Raw genomic sequence first — 25,562 nt, forward strand, 5'->3', positions numbered from 1 at the left:
GGCGATATCCTTTCATATCCTCTTCATAGCCTATAAAAACTGCCTTTTTACCTCGTTGACCTAGCTTTGGTTTATCTAGATTAGCGTACCATGCTTGACATCCAAACACCTTTAGTCGTTTGCAATCTTCCTCAGTTAGTTGTCCTTCATTCCACAACTCATATGGTATAGCGTCATTGATTACAGTTGACGGGCATAAATTTTTGATATAGCATGCAGTCTTCAGTGCTTCTGCCCAAAATTTACTCGGCAATCCCGACTGTAACAGTAAACATCTTACAATATTCATTAAAGTTTGATTTACTCTCTCTGATCTTCCATTCTGTTGTGGCGTATATGGAATAGACACCCTATGTCTGATTCCAGTCTCTTCAAAGTAGTTATTGAATGCATTATTGCAATATTCCTTTCCGCCGTCGCTTTGAAGTGCCTTGATTTTTCTTTCATGCATAAGCTCCACCCTGCGTTGATAAGCCTTGAATTCCTTAAAAACTTCGCTTTTGTGTTGGATTGGTATCGCTGTTACGTATCTGCTAAAGTCATCCACAAAGGTCACAAAGTAACGACATCCGCCTATAGATTTCTGTGGTAGCTGACAAACATCGCTGTGGATTAGATCGAGTTTCCCTTTGGCTCGGCTTTCACTTAAAGGAAATGGTCTTCTCTTCAACTTCCCCTGGAGACATACATCGCATTTATCACATATTTTATGAGTGATGATATCCAGTGATGGAATTCTCGTCATATGGCCAAACCGTTGATGCCATAATCCATTATCCACTTTAGTAATTTTCAAATTGCCATGCACAGTTTCCTTGACAGAACCTTCCAGAACGTACATCTCACTCCGTCCGGTATCTGCAACAGCCTTGAAAATTTCGTCCCGACCATCATATCCTGTACAAACTCCATTAAAAATCTCCAGTTTTACGCCCTTTATGTCGAGTTGTCTTCCAGACATTAGATTATCTGCGAGTCCTGGTACATATAAGACTTCACTAAATGTTAATAGCCATCCACCGTATTCATCATGGAATTGTACAGTTACTTTTCCATAGCCTTTTACTTGCAATATGGTGTCATCAGCTTGTGCTACACTGCCAGTCGCTTCTTCAAAGCTTGAGAAAAATTCCCTATGAGGAGTCATGTGATGTGTGGCTCCGGTATCCAAAAACCAAATCGTTTTATCGCTTTTCTTCTGCATTACTGCCGATGATTTACATTGGGCTTGGACTATGTGTAGTACACGGCTCTTGATTACAGCTGCTGACCCTTTCTTCTGTTCACATTTTGAAGATGCTTCGTTTTTGTCACTGGATTGCTGACTGTCGTTCGATTGTTGAGCATTGGTAAAGCGTGGACAATTTCTGGCAATATGCCCTTCTTGATTGCAGGAAAAACAAATAATATTTCGTGGTGGATTTTCCGACTTGTGTTTACGATTATTTTTACTTCCATCATGACTTCGTCTTGTTTCTCCTTGATCCTGGTATTGTTTCGTCTTCTTTGGCTTGACAGCTAAGGCCTTGACTTCACTGCGCTCACCATTTGCCTCTTCTTCCCTTTTTAGTCTCATTTCTTCTAATACGAGTTTTGCTTTGATATTGTCGCTATTCATAATATTTGGATCGGTCGCACTTTCCAAACTCCTGACCATATCGTCGTACTTGGTCCCTAGCACTCCAGTAAGGTAGAATGCTGCTTGCTGTTTGTCTGAAAAGTCGATACCGCCGGCTTGTACTTTTCTATACAGCTCGTGCTTGGCTGCAAGATATTGGTGCATCGTCATGTCGTCTTTCTTCTTATAAGTCACATACTCAATGGCGAGTTGAACGGTATGCATTACGCTAAACTGAGTATGTCGTCGCTCTAACATTTTCCATGCCGCTCTTGCCCTGCAACACGAGCTCACGTCCGCCAAGAACTCGTCACCAACAATCAACATTAGAAATGACAAAGCTTTTAGGTTATCATCTTCCTGACTTTCAGATAGTACTTCTATATCATTACCTTGGGCGTCTACATAACCTGGTTCTATCGCTTTCCATACCTTTCTGAATACGAGCGCGGCTTTTGCTCGGGCGGACCATGCAAACCAATTTCCGCCATTCAGTCGTGGTACTCTGTATTCGTCAAAAACAGAAGTCATCGTCTCTTCTCGTTTTCTTCGTCGTCGTCGTCGAGATGATCCGAGATACGCTCTATTACCGGCGTCTTAGCAGTTATCGTCTTTTTGGGCAATTACCGGCGTCCTGGGCCCATAACCTGATACTTTTGACAGGTGCAGAGTATTCAAAGACGAATAATTACTTGCGTAGAAACGTAAATATCTTTATTTCACGCTGAACGTTTTACAAGCGTTAATGGCGGAGAGCGACCAGGGATCGACGCGCGCGCGGGAAATTAACCATATCACAACAGCGCCACGAATTTCACGCTACTACTACAACGCCACCACTCACATATGTACGCGCCAACTTCAAGATTATATTACTGACCGACACTTTCTTTTCACAGTTATGATCCAAATTACGAATATCAATTTCATCCAAGAGTAATAATTGGAAAAATGGATATAATATGTGATTATTGTCAAGCAAAAAAGTTTAAAACTGAAGCACCTGGAATGTGTTGTTCAAACGGAAAAGTTAAGTTACCGCTTTTAAATCAGCCACCCGATACACTTTTTATGTTTATGTCAGGAATTACGTCAGAATCAAAACATTTTCTACAAAACATAAAGAGGTATAATTCATGCTTTCAGATGACATCTTTCGGAGCAACTGTAACAGTTGGAGAAACTGGCTTTATGCCTACATTTAAAGTGCAAGGCCAAATTTATCACAGAGCAGGATCAATACTTCCTTATCCTAATGAGAATCCGAGGCTTTTAAAAAATTTATTTTATGGGTGATGAACAAGTAGAAGTCGATTAACGCTGTGAAAACATTACAGGAATAAGGCGAAACATTGTTTTAATAATGCAGAGATTATTGCATCAAAATAATAATTTATTAAAGATATTTAAAACGGCATTGGACAGAATGCCTACGGATGAATATAAAGTTATAATACGAGCAGATAAGAGACCAGTTGGCGAACATGAAGGTCGTTTCAATGCTCCAATTATTAATGAAGTGGCAGTTGTAATAGTTGGAAATGAATACGATATGCGAGATATAAGCCAGTTTAAAAATGCCGCCAAATGTAATAATAAGTTTACCCGCATCCACCCTGAAATTTCAGGGTGGAAAATTTTCCTCCTGAGGTGCACCCGGGTGAAGTTTCCGAACTTCATCTCTGTTACACTGGTAGAACCTGAACGTTTCCGAACAGCATGAGCCTCGGTGGGTGCACCCGGGTGAAGTTTCCGAACGCAGCCTTACCAATAGATTAAAGAACTCCTTTTAAGACCATTTAGATTAATTCTAGTTATACTTCTATGAAATTCTTTTTGACTTACCAAGAAGAAACTCTTTTTGAGTTTATTTCGGACAAATTACGGGTATTCCTAAGGAACTTGAAAAGGTGAAATCTTTTCGAACTCATAACGATCAGCTGTGCTATCTGGGTAACTATTTTGGACTACTGCAATAATTACATATTTTTTGTTTTATAAAAAATAATATATTTTCTCGAAATTGTAAAAAAATAATTATAATATTTTCGTCAGTTATGAAAGAATTTCTTATAAATACGTTTTTTAGTTCTGATTGTTTCATTTCAACTGTTATTACGCTTGTAAGGCTGATCTATCTAAACAAGAGTGCAAACATGTCGCAGTTGTGTGTATTTATGTCAATGAAGAATGTACCGTACTACATCCACAACACTGACCAGCCACTAATATAGAATAAATCTTATATAGTGATTGAATACTTCCAATCCGCAAAATACAAAAAATAAGGGTGCACTACAAACAGTTCAGTTTCACAAAGAATAGATGCTTCGGACAAATGCTCAGTAGATAAATTTTAACACGTACAAAAAAAAATTATGTCGCTAAAGTATCCATTTGCGAAATATTTACAAACTGAAAAATTAGCTCAATCGGAAAGAGCTTTTCACAAGCAAGAAAAAGAGAAGCATCTGGAAGAATTGCGTTTTGTATGTAAAGAATTATAAAAATTCCAAACTAGTGATACATATCATAGTTACGAACGACTTTCACAAGACAAGGGATTTAAAATAATTTTAAAAAGAATTGAGTATAATACCTATCCTGAAAAGCTTCAAAACTCGTATAAAAATATTCCAGTGACGAAAAACGAATGGGTTCAAATTTGTATAAAGTCGGAAAGTCAATCAAGTTCAATGATTTAAGCCAAAGGTCTAAACGAATAAGGTGTTAATCAAAACGAGGAAACAAAATTTTAAAGAACTTGCCAATTCAATTTAAAAATAATGAGTTTCACGAAAGAATGATTGCAAATATGGCTCATGGTCTGCAAACTGAGATTATCGCAAGAAATTATTTTTGCATGATACTGCATGGATTAAAAGTGTAAAATCAAATTACAGTTTGTCAGAAATAGATTTGGGTTTGGATAGATTTTTTTGGGGTGTGGGAGTGCAGGGGGAAGGGAGGTTCTTCTCCGCCTACTTCTAAATTTTTTTATACTATATGTAGATATACAAGAATTATTTTAAAACTCTTATTTATTTCAAATTTTACGCACTTTTACATCACTGCGCATGCTTTCTCTGAAGCTCATATATGTACTTGTACCCTATACCGATATAGCATAATTCTTAACCCGAAAATTATCACTTTTAGTACTTTATAACTTTTGTTCTGCTTGAGAGCAACGATTTTAGCTTTTACATTCGAATTTAACACGCCGAAATACATAATATATTGTTAAACTTCAGCCAAATCGGTAAGGAATCCACTTTCCTTCACATTCACCATATTTCTTCCCCATATTCATCACCGTTAGTTCCCTTTTGATATTTAAGGATGGACACGTGTGGATATTTTTCCTTCGCCTGGCTATCACGCGTGTCGTCGAACCCGTTCCGCATAACATAAATTGTTTGCAGTTTAGGACACTGCTCGAGAATTGCGAAACTATAATCCGACATATAATCCAAGTATATTCGTCTTAAGTTTTTACACAGTGTCAGAACTTCATAGACATCGTAATCGAACATCATATAGGAATTTGTCAAATTGACTTCTTCTAAGCACTGACAGGAGGAAAACAATCTACGCAAGCTATGCTTATCGATTGTGCAGTGATCTTCGGGGTTGTAATTCCTGTAACAAAAGTCATATTATTATGCGGTTTTTCAATCGCAATAAGAAAAACAACATAACCGTTTCATGATGTTTGCAAGAAATGTAAATACACAATTTGATAAAGAATAATATGTGTTTTAAAAGAAAATGTAGCACACACGTACTTGTCTATCATTGTCAGTTTTCGTAAATTCTTGCATTCAGCGAGGGCATGAATACCTCGCGATGTAATAATACTATCGTCCGATAAATCTATTATTTCCAAGTCTGGACATGAATTTTTTAACTGTATTGTAATTGCGTCTAAATCTAGTACTTCTGAATAAGCGCAATAGTCAGGCCTGCTCAGATTTAAGTTACGCATCCGGCGAGTTTTTTGCAGTATTTTGCAAAGAGATTCAGTTCTTATACTGGAGCCTTCAAGGTCTAATTTCTCTAGAAATTCTAGATTTCCGAGACTCGAAACTTCTTGGTCCATTCCCTCCAGAGTACAATACCTGAGATCCAATACTAAAAAAAAATGTACATATTAGTCATATACAGTTTATCTGTAATCTTAACATTCATATTTATTTATGTACCTTTCAAATTTTTGCATATCTCTGAAACTTTTAATAGAGATAATTTGTCAACAAAATCGCAGTTTCTTAATCGTAAGTGCGTTAAACAATCGCCGCAACTCTGAAGAAAGTTTACGAAATCCGGAGCAGAAATGCGGCTGCTCTCTGTAAGATCCAACTGTTGTAAATATTTACACTTGGATGCAAAATAAAACAGAATTTTATCATAACAAACGGATGAATCCTCAGAGTATTCTTTTTTTAAATTTCGTAAATTCAAACATTTGAAGAGAAAAGCATCCTGTGTTAAATTATTGAGGCGTTTATTTACTTTGCTCATACGGCAAAACGACCTCATATCCAAGTATTTTAATATCATTAGTATTATTTCATCCTGCAAAAACAAAATATAAAATTTTAATACATGAGATTTTATTATAATAAATTATTACGAAAAATAAACTTCGAATATTTTACAGGAAGCGCAGAAAAACTGTCACGTTGCTCCTTGGATTCTCCCGAAGAGAGTTTGATATCTTCTATAAATTTTACATAATTCCAATGATTTCTTAATAAAGGGTGATTCACATATCCCTGCTTAGAAGATGGCACATCTTCCTCCCGAAATACTTGCTTGTGCGCGAGCTTGCTCTTGTGAAAACTCGTTGCTATGTCGCTGCAAATAACATTGGAACACAAATTTATTTTCATTATTATCACTGCGCGGACAGCGTGTTTTTAAAAGCGTTTTTATGTTACAAAAAATCTATAAAAATTCATTGTATCATCTTTAAAATTTCAAGAAGTGATTTCTACATAAGCCAGAACTGTTGCAATTTCTTTTTTAAGTGTCGAAACGTCAGGAGAAAACTGTAAAATGCGAGTTTTGATCAATAATGGCATATTTTTTGAATGTGTGGCTAAAAAAAAGTTGAATTATTAAAGCACTTGAAAATTGGTAATTTCGGTATACAGAAAAATTGAGATTTGAAGACAAAAGCAATGCTATTTTCTTTATAAAAAGGTTACTTTTTATTTATTATTTATAAGTAGGATGAATATTGAAAAAAAAACACGTAAAATGCAAAATTACTTAACCGTGGACAAAATTAACGAGGTAGAGCCAGTGATGCTAGACGGCAGACGGAATAGCATGCTACAGCATGTGGAGGGCACAGTGAAAGGCACAGCAACGGACAAGCTCCTCCATTCGTGTAGCCGACACGCCGAGCGTAACATGCTGTACCGTCTGCCGTTTAGCATCCGAGGTGGACACCCTGGGTCTTTGAAGGCACACACTACACTTCGATTGCTCGGTATCGCGCAACGAACTGTCGAACCTCAATGCCGCTTGGCAGTTACATGCCCACTATCATCAAGTTTTTTTATGGAGGAGAGCCAACGTAAGCGCTGAAGCCATTCCCGTGGAAATCATAAATAAAAAATCGACTGTGCCTTAAAAGTCCCACAGTGTCCGCACAGTGTTAAGAAAATAATATAAGATTACTTAATGTCGACAATTATAATACCTTTTATAAATAACGCAATATTTAGGAAATTCCTTTTGAAGATCAAGTATATCCAAGTATGGATTTTCATAATCACGTGTTGTATTATAAAAGTCAAACCATTTACAGGCTTCCGAAAAGTAGTACTGCATAGAAAATGGTTCTTCTTTAATTCTTGAGAATTCTTCAAAACAACAAAAAGGACAAAATCTCTCTGAACAAGAATGTCGTTGTGCCCGAATGCGGTGTAAGAGATTAGTTATACTCTTATCTTCAGGATTTTTAGGAAAAATCAATTTTGATGTACCGATCAGCATCACAGCATCTAGCTGTGTGCAAGAGTTGGATATAAATTGTAGTCTGAGCATTTTGGTTTTAAAGTTACAAGACCGTAAAGCTGGAGAAAATATCCGTGATTCCGAACGTCTACGTTTGAAAAAATTTGATTGACAAAAATCGTAGAATTGAGGCGGTCCATCCCATAATAAAATCCACTGACCCTCATCTTCAGAATCTTGAGCCCAAACTTCAGTTACGTTCCCAAAATTATATACTTCATATATAGAGATTCTGATTGGATATACAGCTTCATGAAACTCGAGATCTTCAAAATAACAATTATAACCTTTTCTGAACACAAACATTTTCCTTAACAATATCTTATTTATCAATTCAAATGTTACATACCAATATGATGAAAATAATAATCTTTTTGATACACTGATAAAAAAGTATATGGCACTTGTTTCTGCCATGGAGATATTGAAATATCAACATCATACTTCTTCTGTATTAAAGAGTAAAAAAAAGTACTGAATATTACCAAATGTTGTAGCATAAATTAGATTTTGCGATTATATACTTTCTACAGAACAGAAAATACACAAACCAAAAGAAAATCTTCATGGCTTGGAAAATTGCTAGGTGTTCCAATTATATTATTACAAATATTACTTTTGCTAGTAGTATTTTTACAGTCCTTTGTGGATATATTGCTATCCTTCACAAATTGATAGATGAAATCAACATAATTCTTTCCTACTGCTATTCTGTCAGTATAAGGATATCTGACATCATTCTCGCAATGTGAGGAATGATAATTGGATGTCATATTCTCTCTCTTAAAAAAGATGGAAAATATAATAGTCTAAGAGCTGACGACACTTTTGGCCAAGTGATTTTGTAAAATACGATTTTCCGTTTTAACTAGCGTGGACGACTCTCCTTCGATAATCCGAACACCTGGCTGGCCGTACCTGGGGGTTTAGAAGTACGCAGGTGAGAAAAAAAAACAGATTTTCAGGTCATAGTATAAGTCTCAATTTTTATCGGATATTGATAATTGGTCACTCAAGAACATGCAAATAAATTGCCAGTTTGATTTCTCGGGGGAATTAGTCGCCAGACTTAATTATAAATAATTAAAAATAATTATTTTCAAGTTATACTATAAAAGCTGGGTTTTTTTTAGTAACAAATATAGTGCTAACACATGCCACCAAAAAAAAAGCCAAATAAAAATTTTGGTGTCATCATCTCTAAAAAAAATTATTGAAAATGCACAAAGCCGGCGCGCGGCGAGTCTGACGATGGCCTCAATTGTTTTTAGCGTCCATGAGTTTTTAAAAACGTGTATTATTAACTATCATTATCGTATCAATTTATGAAAAGATTGATAAACAATAAATAGTGTGTGAAAATAAAAAAAATGGCTTTGCTGGCGCAGCGTTGCGTTGCGTTACTCGGCCATCGTCAGATCCCTCCGCCGGCTTTGTGCATTTTCAATAATTTTTTTAGAGATATTGCCACCAAAATTTTTATTTGGCTTTTTTTTGGTGGCATGTGTTAGCACTATATTTGTTACTAAAAAAAACACAGCTTTTATAGTATGACTTGAAAATAATTATTTTTAATTATTTATATATAAGTCTGGCGACTAATTCCCCCGAGCAATCAAACTGGCAATTTATTTGCATGTTCCTGAGTGACCAATTATCAATATCCAATAAAAATTGAGACTTATACTATGACTTGAAAATCTGTTTTTTTTTCTCACCTGCGTACTTCTAAACCCCCAGGTACGGCCAGCCAGGTGTTCGGATTATCGAAGGAGAGTCGTCCACGCTAGTTAAAACGGAAAATCGTATTTTACAAAATCACTTGGCCAAAAGTGTCGTCAGCTCTTAGACTATTATATTTTCCATCTTTTTTAAGAGAGAGAATATGACATCCAATTATCATTCCTCACATTGCGAGAATGATGTCAGATATCCTTATACTGACAGAATAGCGGTAGGAGAGGATTATGTTGATTTCATCTATCAATTTGTGAAGGATAGCAATATATCCACAAAGGACTGTAAGAATACTACTAGCAAAAGTAATATTTGTAATAATATAATTGGAACACCTAGCAATTTTCCAAGCCATGAAGATTTTCTTTTGGTATGTGTATTTTCTGTTCTGTAGAAAGTATATAATCGCAAAATTTAATTTTTGCTACAACATTTGGTAATATTCAGTACTTTTTATTACTCTTTAATACTAGGAGACGTATGATTTCGATATTTCAATATCTTCATGGCAGAAACAAGTGCCATATACTTTTGTATCAGCGTGTCAAAAAGATTATTATTTTCATCATATTGGTATGTAACATTTGAATTGATAAATAAGATATTGTTAAGGAAAATGTTTGTGTTCAGAAAAGGTTATAATTTTCTGTTTTAAAGATCTCGAGTTTCATGAAGCTGTATATCCAATCAGAATCTCTATATATGAAGTATATAATTTTGGGAACGTAACTGAAGTTTGGGCTCAAGATTCTGAAGATAAGGGTCGGTGGATTTTATTATGGGATGGACCGCCTCAATTCTACGAATTTTGTCAACCAAATTTTTTCAAACGTAGACGTTCGGAATCACGGATATTTTCTCCAGCTTTACGGTCATGTAACTTTAAAACCAAAATGCTCAGAATACAATTTTTATCCAACTCTTGCACACAGCTAGATGCTGTGATGCTGATCGGTAGGGTAGACCGGGGCACGTTGTCACACATTTTTTTCAATATTTTTTGTATTTTTTACATTCAATATTTGAGAGTACTGTGATATGCCAAAATTTCGAGTGAACCCTCAGCTTCAATTGGACAGTATCGAATTTTGTGTGATTGTTACTCTACAGTTGTTACATAACAATAAATAACGACAGGTCGCTTGTGACAACGTGCCCCGTGACCGGACATCAAAATTGATTTTTCCTAAAAATCTTGAAGATAAGAGTATAACTAATCTCTTACACCGCATTCGGGCACAACGACATTTTTGTTCAGAGAGATTTTGTCCTTTTCGTTGTTTTGAAGAATTCTCAAGAATTGAAGAAGAACCATTTTCTATGCAGTACTACTTTTTGGAAGCCTGTAAATGGTTTGACTTTTATAATACAACACGTGATTATGAAAATCCATACTTGGATATACTTGATCTTCAAAAGGAATTTCCTAAATATTGCGTTATTTATAAAAGGTATTATAATTGTCGACATTAAGTAATCTTATATTATTTTCTTAACACTGCGCGGACACTGTGGGACTTTTAAGGCACAGTCGATTTTTTATTTATGATTTCCACGGGAATGGCTTCAGCGCTTACGTTGGCTCTCCTCCATAAAGAAACTTGGTGATAGTGGACATGTAACTGCCAAGCGGCTTTGAGGTTCGACAGGTCGTTGCGCGATACTGAGCAATCGAAGTGTAGTGTGTGCCTTCAAAGACCCAGGGTGTCCACCTCGGATGTTAAACGGCAGAAGGAACAGCATGTTACGCTCGGCGTGTCGGCTACACGGATGGAGGAGCTTGTCCGTTGCTGTGTCTTGCACAGCCATGCCCTCTACATGCTGTAGCATGCTATTCCGTCTGCCGTCTAGCATCACTGGCTCTACCTCGTTAATTTTGTCCACGGATAAGTAATTTTGCATTTTACGTGGTTTTTTTCAATATTGATCCAACTTATAAATAATAAATAAGAAGTAACCTTTAAAAAAAAAAATAACATTGCTTTTGCCTTCAAATCTCATTTTTTCTGTATACCGAAATTAAGTACCAATTTTTAAGTGCTTTAATAATTCAACTTTTTTTAGGTTCTCTTCGTGTATTTTCCTTTCAAGTACCATTATTGAACTATAAAACCCTTGAACAATTTTTTTTAGTCACATTCAAAAAATATGCTATTATTGATAAAAACTCGCAATTTACAGTTTTCTCCTGACGTTTCGACACTTAAAAAAGAAATTGCAATAGTCCCGGGTTGTGTAGAAATCACTTTTTGAAATCTTAAAGATGATACAATGAATTTTTATAGATTTTTTGTAACATAGAAACGCTTTTAAAAACACGCTGTTCGCGTAGTGTTATATAATGAAAATAAATTTGTGTTCCAATGTTATTTGCAGCGACATAGCAACGAGTTTTCACAAGAGCAAGCTCGCGCACAAGCAAGTATTTCGGGAGGAAGATGTGCCATCTTCTAAGCAGGAATATGTGAATCACCCTTTATTAAGAAATCATTGGAATTATGTAAAATTTATAGAAGATATCAAACTCTCTTCGGGAGAATCCAAGGAGCAACGTGACAGTTTTTCTGCGCTTCCTGTAAAATATTCGAAGTTTATTTTTCGTAATAGTTTATTATAATATAATCTCATGTATTAAAATTTTATATTTTGTTTTTGCAGGATGAAATAATACTAATGATATTAAAATACTTGGATATGAGGTCGTTTTGCCGTATGAGCAAAGTAAATAAACGCCTCAATAATTTAACACAGGATCCTTTTCTCTTCAAATGTTTGAACTTACGAAATTTACAAAAAGAGCACTCTAAAGATTCATCCTTTTGTTATGATAAAATTCTGTTTTATTTTGCATCCAAATGTAAATATTTGCAACAGTTGGATCTTACAGAGAGCCGCGGCATTTCTGCTCCGGATTTCGTAAACTTTCTTCAGAGTTGCGGCGATTGTTTGACGCACTTACGATTAAGTAACTGCAATTTTGTTGACAAATTATCTCTATTAAAAATTTCAGAGATAAGCAAAAATTTGAAAGGTACATAAATAAATATGATTGTTAAGATTACAAATAAACTGTATATGACTAATATGTAAATTTTTTTTTTTTTTTTAAGTATTGGATCTCAGTTATTGTACTCTGGAGGGAATGGACCAAAAAGTTTCAAGTCTCGGAAATCTAGAATTTCTAGAGAAATTAGACCTTGAAGGCTCCTGTATAAGAACTGAACCTCTTTGCAAAATACTGCAAAAAACTCGCCGCATGCGTAACTTAAATCTGTGCATGCCTGGCTTTGTGGGTTATAGAGAATTACTAGATTTAGACGCAATTACAATACAGTTAAAAAATTCGTGTCCAGACTTGGAAATAATAGATTTATCGGACACTAGTATTATTACATCGCGAGGTATTTATGCCCTCGCTGAATGCAAGAATTTACGAAAACTGAAAATGATAGACAAGTACGTGTGTGCTACATTTTCTTTTAAAACACATATTATTCTTTATCAAAATGTGTATTTACAATTCTTGCAAACATCATGAAACGGTTATGTTGTTTTTCTTATTGCGATTGAAAAACCGCATAATAATATGACTTTTGTTACAGGAACTATCGCACAGGTTGCACAGTCGATAAGCATAGCTTGCGTAGATTGTTTTCCTCCTGTCAATGCTTAGAAGAAGTCAATTTGATAAATTCTTATATGATGTTCAATTACGATGTCTATGAAGGTCTGACACTGTGTAAAAACTTAAGGCGAATATACTTGGATTATAGTTTCGCAATTCTCGAGCAGTGTCCTAAACTGCAAACAATTTATGTTATGCGGAACGGGTTCGACGACACGCGTGATAGCCAGGCGAAAGAAAAATATCCACACGTGTCCATCCTTAAATATCAAAAGGAAACCAACGGTGATGAAACTAAGGAAGAATTATGGTGAATGTGAAGGAAAGTGGCTTCCTTACCGATTTGCCTGAAATTTAACAATATATTATGTATTTTGACGTATTTAATTCGAATATAAAAGCTAAAATCGTCGCTCTCAAGTAGAACAAAAGTTATTAAGTACTAAAAGTGACAATTTTCGGGTTAAGAAATGCTATATCGGCAGGGTACATACAAGTACATACATGAGCATCAGAGAAAGCATGCGTAGTGATGTAAAAGTGCGTAAAATTTGAAATAAATAAGAGTTTTGAAATAATTCTTGTATATCTACATATAGTATAAAAAAATTTAGAAGTAGGCGGAAAAGAACCTCCCTTCCCCCTGCACTCCCACACCCCAAAAAAATCTATCCAAACCCAAATCTATTTCTGACAAACTGAAATTTGATTTTGCACTTTTCTTGCGATAATCTGAGTTTGCAGACCATGAGCCATATCTGCAATCATTCTTTCGTGAAACTTATTATTTTTAAATTGAATTGGCACGTTCTTTAAAATTTTGTTTCTTCGTTTTGATTAACACTTTATTCGTTTAGACCTTTGGCTTAAATCATTGAACCCGATTTTGACTTTCCGACTTTATACAAATTTGAACCCATTCGTTCTTCGTCACTTGAATATTTTTATACGAGTTTTGAAGCTTTTCAGGATAGGTATTGTACTCAATTCTTTTTAAAATTATTTTAAATCCTTTGTCTTGTGAAAGTCGTTCATAACTGTGATATGTATCACTAGTTTGGAATTTTTATAATTCTTTACATACAAAACGCAATTCTTCCAGATGCTTCTCTTTTTCTTGCTTGTGAAAAGCTCTTTCCGATTGAGCTAATTTTTCAGTTTGTAAATATTTCGCAAATGGATACTTTAGCGACAGAATTTTTTTTTGTACGTGTTAAAATTTATCTACTGAGCATTTGTCCGAAGCATCTATTCTTTGTGAAACTGAACTGTTTGTAGTGCACCCTTATTTTTTGTATTTTGCGGATTGGAAGTATTCAATCACTATATAAGATTTATTCTATATTAGTGGCTGGTCAGTGTTGTGGATGTAGTACGGTACATTCTTCATTGACATAAGTAAATGCACACAACTGCGACATATTTGCACTTTTGTTTATAGATCAGCCTTGCAAGCGTAATAACAGTTTGAAATGAAACAATCGTTTCAGAACTAAAAAACGTATTTATAAAAAATTCTTTCATAACTGACGAAAATATAATTATTTTTTTACAATTTCGAGAAAATATATTATTTTTTATAAAACAGAAAATATGTAATTATTGCAGTAGTCCAAAATAGTTACCCAGATAGCACAGCTGATCGTTATGAGTTCGAAAAGATTTCACCTTTTCAAGTTCCTTAGGAATACCCGTAATTTGTCCGAAATAAACTCAAAAAGAGTTTCTTCTTGATATGTCAAAAAGAATTTCATAGAAGTATAATTTTTGACTTATGGAATTAATCTAAATGGTCTTAAAAGGAGTTCTTTGTCTATTAGTAAGGGCCAAAGCACATAACATGGCGTAGCGATATACGACGGTCGTAGTCCCCGTCCTGACAGATCAGGATAAGCCAAAGCTTGTGCGTTACTTACGTCCACGACTACGACTGTCACATGTGCTTTGGCCCTAAGGCTGTGTTCGGAAACTTCACCCGGGTGCACCCGCCGAGGCTCATGCTGTTCAGAAACGTTCAGGTTCTACCAGTGTGACAGAGATGAAGTTCGGAAACTTCACCCGGGTGCACCTCAGGAGTAAAATTTTCCACCCTGAAATTTCAGGGTGAATGCTGGTAAACTTATTACATTTGGCGGCATTTTTAAACTGTAGCAATGGAGTTTCTTCTTCTATGGAACTGTTCCGAATAGATTCCGATTGAAATTATTCTGTTTTCCCTAAAAAAACAATAGAAATCTAGGGAATAATTGAATTTCGATCGGAATCCATTCCAAACATTTCCAGTCGGTTCTAGCTAGTATGTACATCTCTGTATACAATACACCAGGTATTACGTATCTTTTCTCTTCAAAGCGAGACGTATTGACGACATCTACCTCTGATACATGTATCTTAGCCCAGTCAATAGAGACATTTAAATGGAATTAATTCCGGGAAGCGATTTTTTTTACTTTTTCTGAGGGTCATAAGTAGTCTAAAACCAGATTTTCGGGATTCTAACCCTGGAGCGTTAGCCGCTATTTTGATTAGAAGGGTGATTTTGTAAATATCTCGCTTATTTTCAACTTTAGAGTGAAAGTGGTAATAATCAAACTTGTAGAAAATTTAATACTCTACAATTTTGGTCCTTATCATTTTTCACCTAGGATCGATATTTTGGGTCTTAGACTCGAAAGTGGGGGGTGAAATTTTTTTATTTTTTTTATTTTTTGAATTTACTTGGTATAATGAAAAACATCTTTTCCACACCACCACGGGGGTAGAGTTTATGGCGTGTTTATTCAAAAGCAGGAGCAGACAAATGCGAAGAAGAGCAACTAAACGTAGGTAAACTCGCAGGTAGATTGGCTCACTTTAAGCACAACTGGTCTGAGGTGACTTCAGACGAGACCATACTGAGCTGGGTTACAGGATACACTATACCTTTTACATCGGAGGTACATCAACAGACTCCACCTACCGAACCTCGTTGGTCAAAGCAGGAAATATATTTAATCAGAGAACAAATCGGAACCTCTTGGTAGAAAAAGGTGTAGTACAGGTTTGCCAGCCGAAGTCAAAACAATTCATTTCTAAGATTTTTCTAGTACCGAAAACTGATGGATCACATCGTCTTATCCTTAATTTAAAACGGTTAAATGAATTTATAAAGACGGAACATTTTAAGCTAGAAGATGGAAAAACGGCAAGGCAAGTTTTGACTCGTGGTTGCTTTATGGCATCTATTGATTTGAAGGATGCATATTATCTAATTCACGTCGCAAAATCTGATCGGAAGTTTTTACGATTTATTTTTGAAGGTAAATTGTACGAATTCACCTGTTTGCCGTTTGGACTTAACAGAGCTCCATACACGTTCATCAAGTTATTAAAACCGATCGTATTGTATCTTAGGGAACGCGGATATTTATCAGTAGTATACTTGGACGACTTATTATTATTAGGGAATTCATATGCAAAATGTTTAAGGAATGTTCAGATGACCAGGCAATTATTTGAGAAATTAGGATTTATCATCAATGACAAGAAAAGCCAAGTAATCCCCTCTAAAAAATGTAGATTTCTCGGATTCAATTACAATTCTGAAACGATGAGTATCGAGCTTCCAGAAGAAAAAAGAGAAAAAACAATAGAAAAGATAGAGAAATTTAGTAAAATAAAATGTTGTACTATCCGAGAGTTCGCGGGATTGATAGGCACTTTAGGTTCGAGTTGCATAGCAGTAAAGTATGTTTGGGTCCACATGAAAAAATGTCAAGTATTGAGAGCCATGTTGCTTACAATGGTAAGCATTGCAAGTACGAGATAGATATTTTTTCATTGCATCCTGAACCACATGCGATCACATTTATGAACATATCAGTGTCTTACTTGAGTATATTGTTAGATATATTTTATAATACTTTCTCGGACCTTCCTTTTTCTCGTTGGTTTCCTTATTTTAATAATCTGTCAGTAATGATCTATGCGCCTACGATTATTTCAATTCTTCCTGTTATGTTAAACGACCCTCCCATTGCGATACTCATAGCTATATATCTCTTACAATATACGAAATATGTTTACCCCAGATTGCTCTCGATATTTCATTAGTCATGCACTATGAACGTATTTTGTTATTTAACAACAAAAAGATTCCTGAAAAGATGAAATTACACTTGTGCACGAGATATAACATTGTGGTGTCGGAAGGAGATAAATTTAAATTTGCCCCTTGTTTTGCAAAATATCGTCAGAAAGCTAAGGACATAATATCAGAAAAGAAGCCAAACGATCCACACTTGCAAAATATACTTTCTGCAATATAGACACGGGTTAAATATCTGTCCTATTATTCTTGTAGACATGAATTATTATATTTATTATTGTACAATAAAATAAATTACAGAAAGCTATGGAGCATAATATTAGAAAGAGCCAAACACAATTCACACTTGAAAGATATGCTTTCTGTAATATAGACACGGGTTAAATTTCTGCTCTCTTATTCTTGTAAACATAAATTATTGTATTTATTATTGTATTTATCATTGTACAATAAAACAAATTGCTCAAAGGAATTTGTTTATCTTAATCTCTGTCATTTAAAGTATGATTTGCACTAATTCGCGTGAAAATTAGTGCAACAATGTGACACAAAAAAGATAACTATTAAAAGATCAATTACAATAATTAAAACGATTAAATAAAAAATTAATAAAAATAAACGAAAGATAAATATCATAGAATAATTTATCAAACGAACCTTTTGAAAATTTTTTTCTTTAAATTTAGTACATTTTGTTTTGAAACTGTTACTAACAATAAGAAACAGATCGTGTATTTAGAATATAATATAATATATTATACACATTGCTTCCTCTATGAGGAAGCCAAATTAATAAATATCTACTAATAATTATGCATAAAAAAATAGGCTTCCACATAGAGGAAGCAATGTACAGGTTTCTACTTGCACACTTAAAAACTATGAGGAAGCAATATGCAAGTTTTTAGGTTAAAATTCTTATTTTTCATGTAGTGCTTTTTCACTTAATGTTTACTTTTCTTCCTTGCTCTTCTTCTCTTTCTAAGGGAGATAATTAGAAAGAGACGAAGAGTGAGTTTCCGAAACGCATCCAATTTTCGGTGTCCAAGCATTCATGAGCGCGACTGTACATAAGAATTTTGACACACTAAGAATATTACTTATTAATTAAAAACAAATATTTTTTAAAGGAAAAAATTATTTGTTCAAATTGGACAAATAGTTTTTAAAATTAATAATGTATTTATTAAAGTAAACAAAAAAATTCATTAAAGTAAAAAATTCCTTTTTATTTAAGAAAAAGCATTTTCTTATAAGACCAAATATTTATTTTATGAAAGACAATATATTTTTGTATTAACATCTACAATTCTTGAAAGAAATATCAATATTTCTTGAAGTAAGTATATGTTTTTTAAAATAAGAGTTCTTTTTATTTTAAAGAAATTATTTTTTTCAATAAAGGAAATATTGTTTTGTATTAACATATACAATTATTGAAATAAATATCAGTATTTCTTAAAATAAATATATATTTCTTGAAAATAAAAAGAGTTCTTTTTATTTTTAAGTAATTATTTCTTTCATTATAACAATTATTTTTTTTATCCAAAAAAAACATTTTTTATTTTTTATTTTAAAAATTTACAACTTTTAAAATAAATACCGGCAACTTTTAATTAAATAAATATATTTTTATTTTAATTTGAAATATTCTATTGTACAAAAAAGTTATGCTTTGTTTTTACATCATTTTCTTTTAATTTAAATAACATTTACTGTAATATTTAAATATATAATCTCTTGGCAAATATTAATAAAAATTATTTCTTTAAATTAAATTAAATTTTTTTATTTTAAGATATTTTTTTCTCAATGTGTCAAACAAATAAACATCTAATCTAAATATTTAGTCTCTCTAAATAAACGTGAAAATAAGCGACTTATTTATTTAAATTATGCAAAATAATTGAAATACTTCATTATTATTACGATTTGAGAGGCACATTTATGATCGAAATTGCAAATAAGTGTTACATGAGTGCCCTGATAAAAACTTTTATTTGGTCAATTTTTTTCAGCTCTTGATTATTTTATCATTATTATATTTATTTTATAGTCTAGTATTTTAATAATTTTTTTTAATGTGTACTTACTCATCTCGATTGAGGATTCTTGTGGAATGTCTTCTTAAATTATGTTTTCGTAAACGTACAATATTTGTTAAGAAAGACATTGTTTTACCGCAATCATTACATTTTGCCTTATATCCCGGTAACTCCGAGTAATATTTCCTCAAGTCGTCAGGTAGTGTGAAAGTGTCATTATTGAGAAATATTTCATGTCTATTTAAGTGTCCTATCGTTATTGCTGTGCTGTTTGATGGATGAGGCGTATAAATTTCCATTTTACAAACTACGCACTTTACCAGCGAAGGTTTCAATTGCTCGAAATAATTCCACAACTTGCTGCGTTCTCTTTTCGGTGCCATTATGACCGACCTGTAATAAAGATTAATCGTCTGATACTGAACGTGATACAGTAAACGCCTTAAAAACCGCTTGCAGAATTACTCACAAAGGTCAAAAACAGGTATGGTTTTTTTTATTGGGGCGTATGTTTATATATAATTTAAATTTTCCTAATTACCAGATCATGTACAGATATATAAATATTACATTTTTCTAAAAACAGTATATAATGCCAATAACCACATGTACGTGCTCTATACCAACTCATTATTGGAAAAAATTTTAAAATAATATTTAATGTTAAATTTTATGTGTTTTTTACTATAAAACAATGATATCAGTATTTTTGCGCCAAGTGAATATGATAAATTAGTAACATCTGATGCTTCTATGAAATATTTACATCAAGTGAATGGGATAAATTAGTAGTAACATCTGATTTTCCTAATAATGTTTCTTTATTATAGTTGTTGGATACATGTTTTTTTTCAGAACACGTATACAACAACAATATAATAAAGAAACTTTATTTAAAAAATTCTCGATGTTGCTAATTTATCTTATTCACTTGATGCAAACTTTGGGGTATTTGTAGCATTGTTTTTGTAGCAAGAAACACAAATGAAATTATATGTCAAAAATAGATCAAAATTTTTTTCTATAAAGATTTGTATGGAGCACGTATACCTGGCGCAATTTATTAACTCTTTTAAGAAGGTACGTTTTGTACGGATATCACTCCTTTTTTACAATTACATGAGAACCATGAAAATATAAAACCTTTGATATATGTATTAATTTGCAAATAAAACAACGCGGACAATACAGAAGCCAACGACTGTTCTGCAGTATGTTAACGTTCTGCAGAAGGATTCGTATCATAACCCGTTGAACTTGAAATGCTTGGTCTGCATCGAAATGTGTTGCAATTGAAAATGGAATTATATAAAATATTAACGTTATAAATTAGCCTTTGCAGAAGAGTAAATTATATTGTGTGATACAAGCGAAACAAATAATTACCTATCACGTGCCCTTATTTCCTTTCTCGATTGTTCACACATTTGAGAATCCAAATCAACTGTTTCCTGACTTTGACAGTCTGCGGTAGGATTCGTATTGTAACCCGTTGAAATTGAAGTGCTTGGTCTGCATTGAAATACGTCATTAGAAATAGAATTATTTAAAACATTAATGTTGTAAATTATTCTTTTGAAAAAGAGTAAATATTTAAATATCAAGATATCATTATATTGTATGATATAAGCAATACGAATAATTACTCTTTAAGAGCGCCTGTTTTTTCTGTCGTTTCTTTAAACGATTGAACGAGCAAGCCAGATGTATCTTGACTTTGACGTTTTGCAGAAGGATCCATATCATTATCCGCTAAACTTGAAGTGCCTAATCTGCATTGAAATACGGTGCAATTAGAAATGGAAAATATGTAAATAGAAATTATTTAAAATATTAAAGCTGTAAATTACTCTCTCGCAAAAAAGTAAACATTTAAATATCGAGATATTATTATATTGTGTGATATAAGAAAAACGAATCATTACTCATTGAGTGCGCCTGTTTTTTCTGTCGTTTCTTTAAATGATTGACTGGGCAAACCAGATGTATCTTGACTTTGACATCCTGCAGAAAGATCCATACCATTATCCGCTAAACTTGAAGTGCTTGGTCTGCATAGAAAAGTGGTGTGATTAAAAACAGAAAAGAAAGAATAATTATTAAACTACTACAATTGCACGTATTACTTAATGCTATTATGTACTTATTGGCGGTTAACCGTAATGGAGTGAAGTTTTGTAAGTGAGAATGAGAAGGAGGAAGAAAGAGAAAGAGATAGGGAGAGAATATTTTATACCTCAAATTTCTGTAATGCTAATGTCAAACAATTAATGTCTGAATTTGTGATTAATAGATAAGTAAAACACAACCGATATGATATAAAATTAAGTTAGGGAGAAACGCTATTTTAACGTAATTGATCTGTTCTAGTTGTAGTTGAGATAAAGAAATGTACAAAAATTTTCACACGAATAATTTTATTATTCTACTAAAATCCTGTCCTGACCGTAAAATGGTGTATCTTCCTAATTAAACTTATGATTTTTTGTACGTTACAATGACGTTTTTTAGTAACGTCACTGAGAGAGACGTTTTTCCTTTAATAAATAATTTATAATAGAGACCGTCTTAATCCTTTAACTGCTTTGGAGAATACTCGCGCGACGATATTGCCTGTCAGACGCTTTGGTGTTAACTTGGGCCGCAAGTTTGTCAAGCAAATTTTCATAATTTGACTACAAATATGACTAAAAATCGAGATTGTTTAATCAATAGCAACTAATGTTTTATTTTATATTAATATTTGAGGTAAGAAAAGAAGTAAAAGGAAAAAATGCATAAAGAAAAAATACCAATGTATTTGAATTGTTTTTCTGTGTGATAAATTCGAAACCATGGAACAACACAAAGGGCAACATTACAATGCTTACGATTTGACTTCTGAGAGTCGGACTAGTTTCCTAAACAAACGAATAATTAACTCGTCCAAAGCGTCTGACGGGCGATCGTCGTCCGCGAGTATTTTCGTCTATAGCAGTTAACGGGTTAATATGAATACACGTTTAAACATAAGACGAATACGGTTACCAATTAAAACGGTCGAAAATGATAGAATATTCTCACAAAAAATTGTAGAATATGTCAGAATAAATTAGGTTGGGATATGTGTAATAATAATTTTAAGGGTAACGAATAATCAAGATCACTATTGTGGGATTATTTTCCGCGCCCGGTCGATAATCAATAATCGAGGATCGCGTATCGAACGTTTTCGCGAAGTTGTGCGCGTCGACCGCTCCGATCGTTAACAGTCAGTCGGAGAGAGCAAGTCGAGCAATATAGAGTAACGTCGCGCGTTCGTTAACGAGTCGCGCGAGTGATCAGATTATAAGACAGTATTAAGAGTTGCGTTCGTCCGAGATACGAGACATTTAACGAGTTATATGAGTGATCGGGATAGAGTTAAGAGTTCATATTTGCATCGTTTGTCATAACTTATATTTATTGCTTCGCTTTTGTCATAACTATTTGCCTAATTTATAACTTGCTCAAAATAAATATTCATATAACGTTAATCATTTACTCCGACTCCACAAGCATTTATTTATTAATCCTACACTATGTTGACATTCGCAGACATACAACGTATATTCAAATGACAAAGAACCGTTGATTGTGGCTAATAGAAATTGTTATTAATTATTAATCATCTATGTAATATGTGGATGGCAAATTTGAGTTGTGCTATATAGATTTTATTAAATAGAGCTATTTAATTTAAATATACCTATAAGAACTGAGTATAATATTATGTACATTTTATACAGGGTGTTTTCTAAGTAAGTACACAAACTTGAAGGGGATATTCTTTGGATTATTTTAAGAAAAGAAGGTTCTATAAACATGTGTTCTGACCTAATTTGTCTACAAAACACATGGTGTCAAAAACACACGCCCCCGGTAGATTAAAAAATGATTTGGTACTGGAAGATACATATTTCTTAATACCAAATGTACGCATACTAAATTTGAATAAAATATTTTTAAACGTTTTCCAGATTTTCAAAGTTTTCATTTTTTTTCACAACTTTGACATCCTGTATTTTGGAAACGAAATAGTTTAGGATACATGTTTAGAGAATTTTTTCTTTTTCAAGTAAGCCAAGGAATATCCCCTTCAAGTTTGTGTACTTACTTAGGAAACACTTTGTATATTTGTCTCGAATTTCTACAGTGTTAATGTCAACCAAATAGACATCTGATCTAAATTTCTGGTCTATATCTATGATGCATCAAAGAACGTGAAATAATCGACTCAAATTTATTTAAATTATGCAAAATAATTGAAATACTTCATTATTATTACTATTTGACAGACGTATTTATGATCAAAATTGCAAATAAATATTATATGGATGTCCTGATAAAAACTTGTATTCGCGTTTTTTCTTTAGCTGCTGATCGCTTTATTGCATTTATTTTATAGTCTAGTATTTTAATAATTTTTTTTAATGTGTACTTACTCATCTCGATTGAGGATTCTTGTGGAATGTCTTCTTAAATTATGTTTTCGTAAACGTACAATATTTGTTAAGAAAGACATTGTTTTACCGCAATCATTACATTTTGCCTTATATCCCGGTAACTCCGAGTAATATTTCCTCAAGTCGTCAGGTAGTGTGAAAGTGTCATTATTGAGAAATATTCCATGTCTATTTAAGTGTCCTATCGTTATTGCTGTGCTGTTTGATGGATGAAGCGTATAAATTTTTATTTTACAAACTACGCACTTTACCAGCGAAGGTTTCAATTGCTCGAAATAATTCCACAACTTGCTGCGTTCTCTTTTCGGTGCCATTATGACCGATCTGTAATAAAGATTAATCGTCTGATACTGAACGTGATACAGTAAGCTAGCGCCTTAAAAAGCGCTTGCAGAATTTCTCACAAAGGTCAAAAACAGGTATGGTTTTTTTTATTGGGGCTTATGTTTATATGGATATGTAGTTCAAATTTATATAATTACTAGATTACGTACAAATATACAAAAGTTACATTTTTCTGAAGAGGTAAATAACGTCAATAATCAAATGTACGTGCTCTATAGAAACTCATTATTGGAAAAAATTCTGAAATTATATTTGATGTTATAATTTTATTTGTGTTTTTTACTATAAAAACAATTAGATATTTTGCGCCAAGTGAATATGATAAATTAGTAACATCTGATGTTTCTTTGAAATATTTACAATAATATTCGAAAGCTTGCATCAAGTGAATAGGATAAGTTAGTAGTAACATCTGATTTTCTTAAAGACCCAGACAGCAACGTGTCTACATTGTTGTGACATGTTGCCGACAACATAGTATGTGTTGCTATCAGAATTGTGGCAACTGAGTCCGCATTTGTTGGCAAGTTGATGCCTTCACGATATAACAATTTTGTATAGCAACTCGTCAGCAACTGTTGGCAACTTATGTTGCGATCTAAAATCGTGTGATTCAAAATTCGAGCTGTTGCTGTCATGTTACTGTAATAATTCATAGGATCACACAATGCTGTCATATTGCTAGCAACGCGAAGTAAATTTGATACTGTTCTCTTGCCGACAAATTGCTGGCAATACATATATCTAATATTGCCTGCGTGTTGCTTCAAATATTAAATTACTCGACATCAATTGAAGCAAATGTACGGCAAGTTGACAGCATCATAAGCAATCACAGGTTTGCGCGATTTTCCTCAGACACGCTTTGCTATCTGGGAATTTATCTTATTCGCTTGATGCAAATTTTCGGGTATCATTGTTTTTGTAGCAAGAAAAACAATTAAAATTGTATGACAAAATTAGATCAAATTTTTTTTCAATAAAGATTGTGTATGGAGCACGTATACCTGGCGCAATTTATTCTTTTTTTTTTTAAGATATGTTTTGCACGAATATCACTTCTTTTTTACAATTATATAGAAACCATGATAATATAAAACTTTTGATACATGAATTTGCAAATAAGAAAACGTGGAGAATACAGAAGCAAAAGGTATTTTTCTGTAGTATTTCAATGTTTTGCAGAAGAATTCTTATCATAACCCGTTGAACTTGAAATACTTGGTCAAAATCGAAATGTGGTGCAATTAGAAATAGAATTATATAAAATATTAACGTTAAATTTTTCTATAATAAATTATTCTTTTCAGAAGAGTAAATATTTCAATGAGATATCATTATATTGTATTATATAAACAAACAAACAATTACCCATCACGTGCCCTTGTTTCTTTTCTCGACTGTTCACATGATTGAAGAACCAAATCAACTGTTTCCTGACTTTGACATTCTGCAGTAGGATTCGTATCGTAACCCGTTGAAATTGAAGTGCTTGGTCTGCATTGAAATACGGAGCAATTAGAGATCAAATTATTTAAAATATTAACATTGTAAATTAATCTTTTGCAAAAGAGTAAATATTTAAATA

Source organism: Temnothorax nylanderi, unplaced genomic scaffold (assembly GCF_030848795.1).
Source record: "Temnothorax nylanderi isolate EJ_2023f unplaced genomic scaffold, tnyl_v1.0 TNYL_tig0212_pilon, whole genome shotgun sequence".
Taxonomy (NCBI): domain Eukaryota; kingdom Metazoa; phylum Arthropoda; class Insecta; order Hymenoptera; family Formicidae; genus Temnothorax; species Temnothorax nylanderi.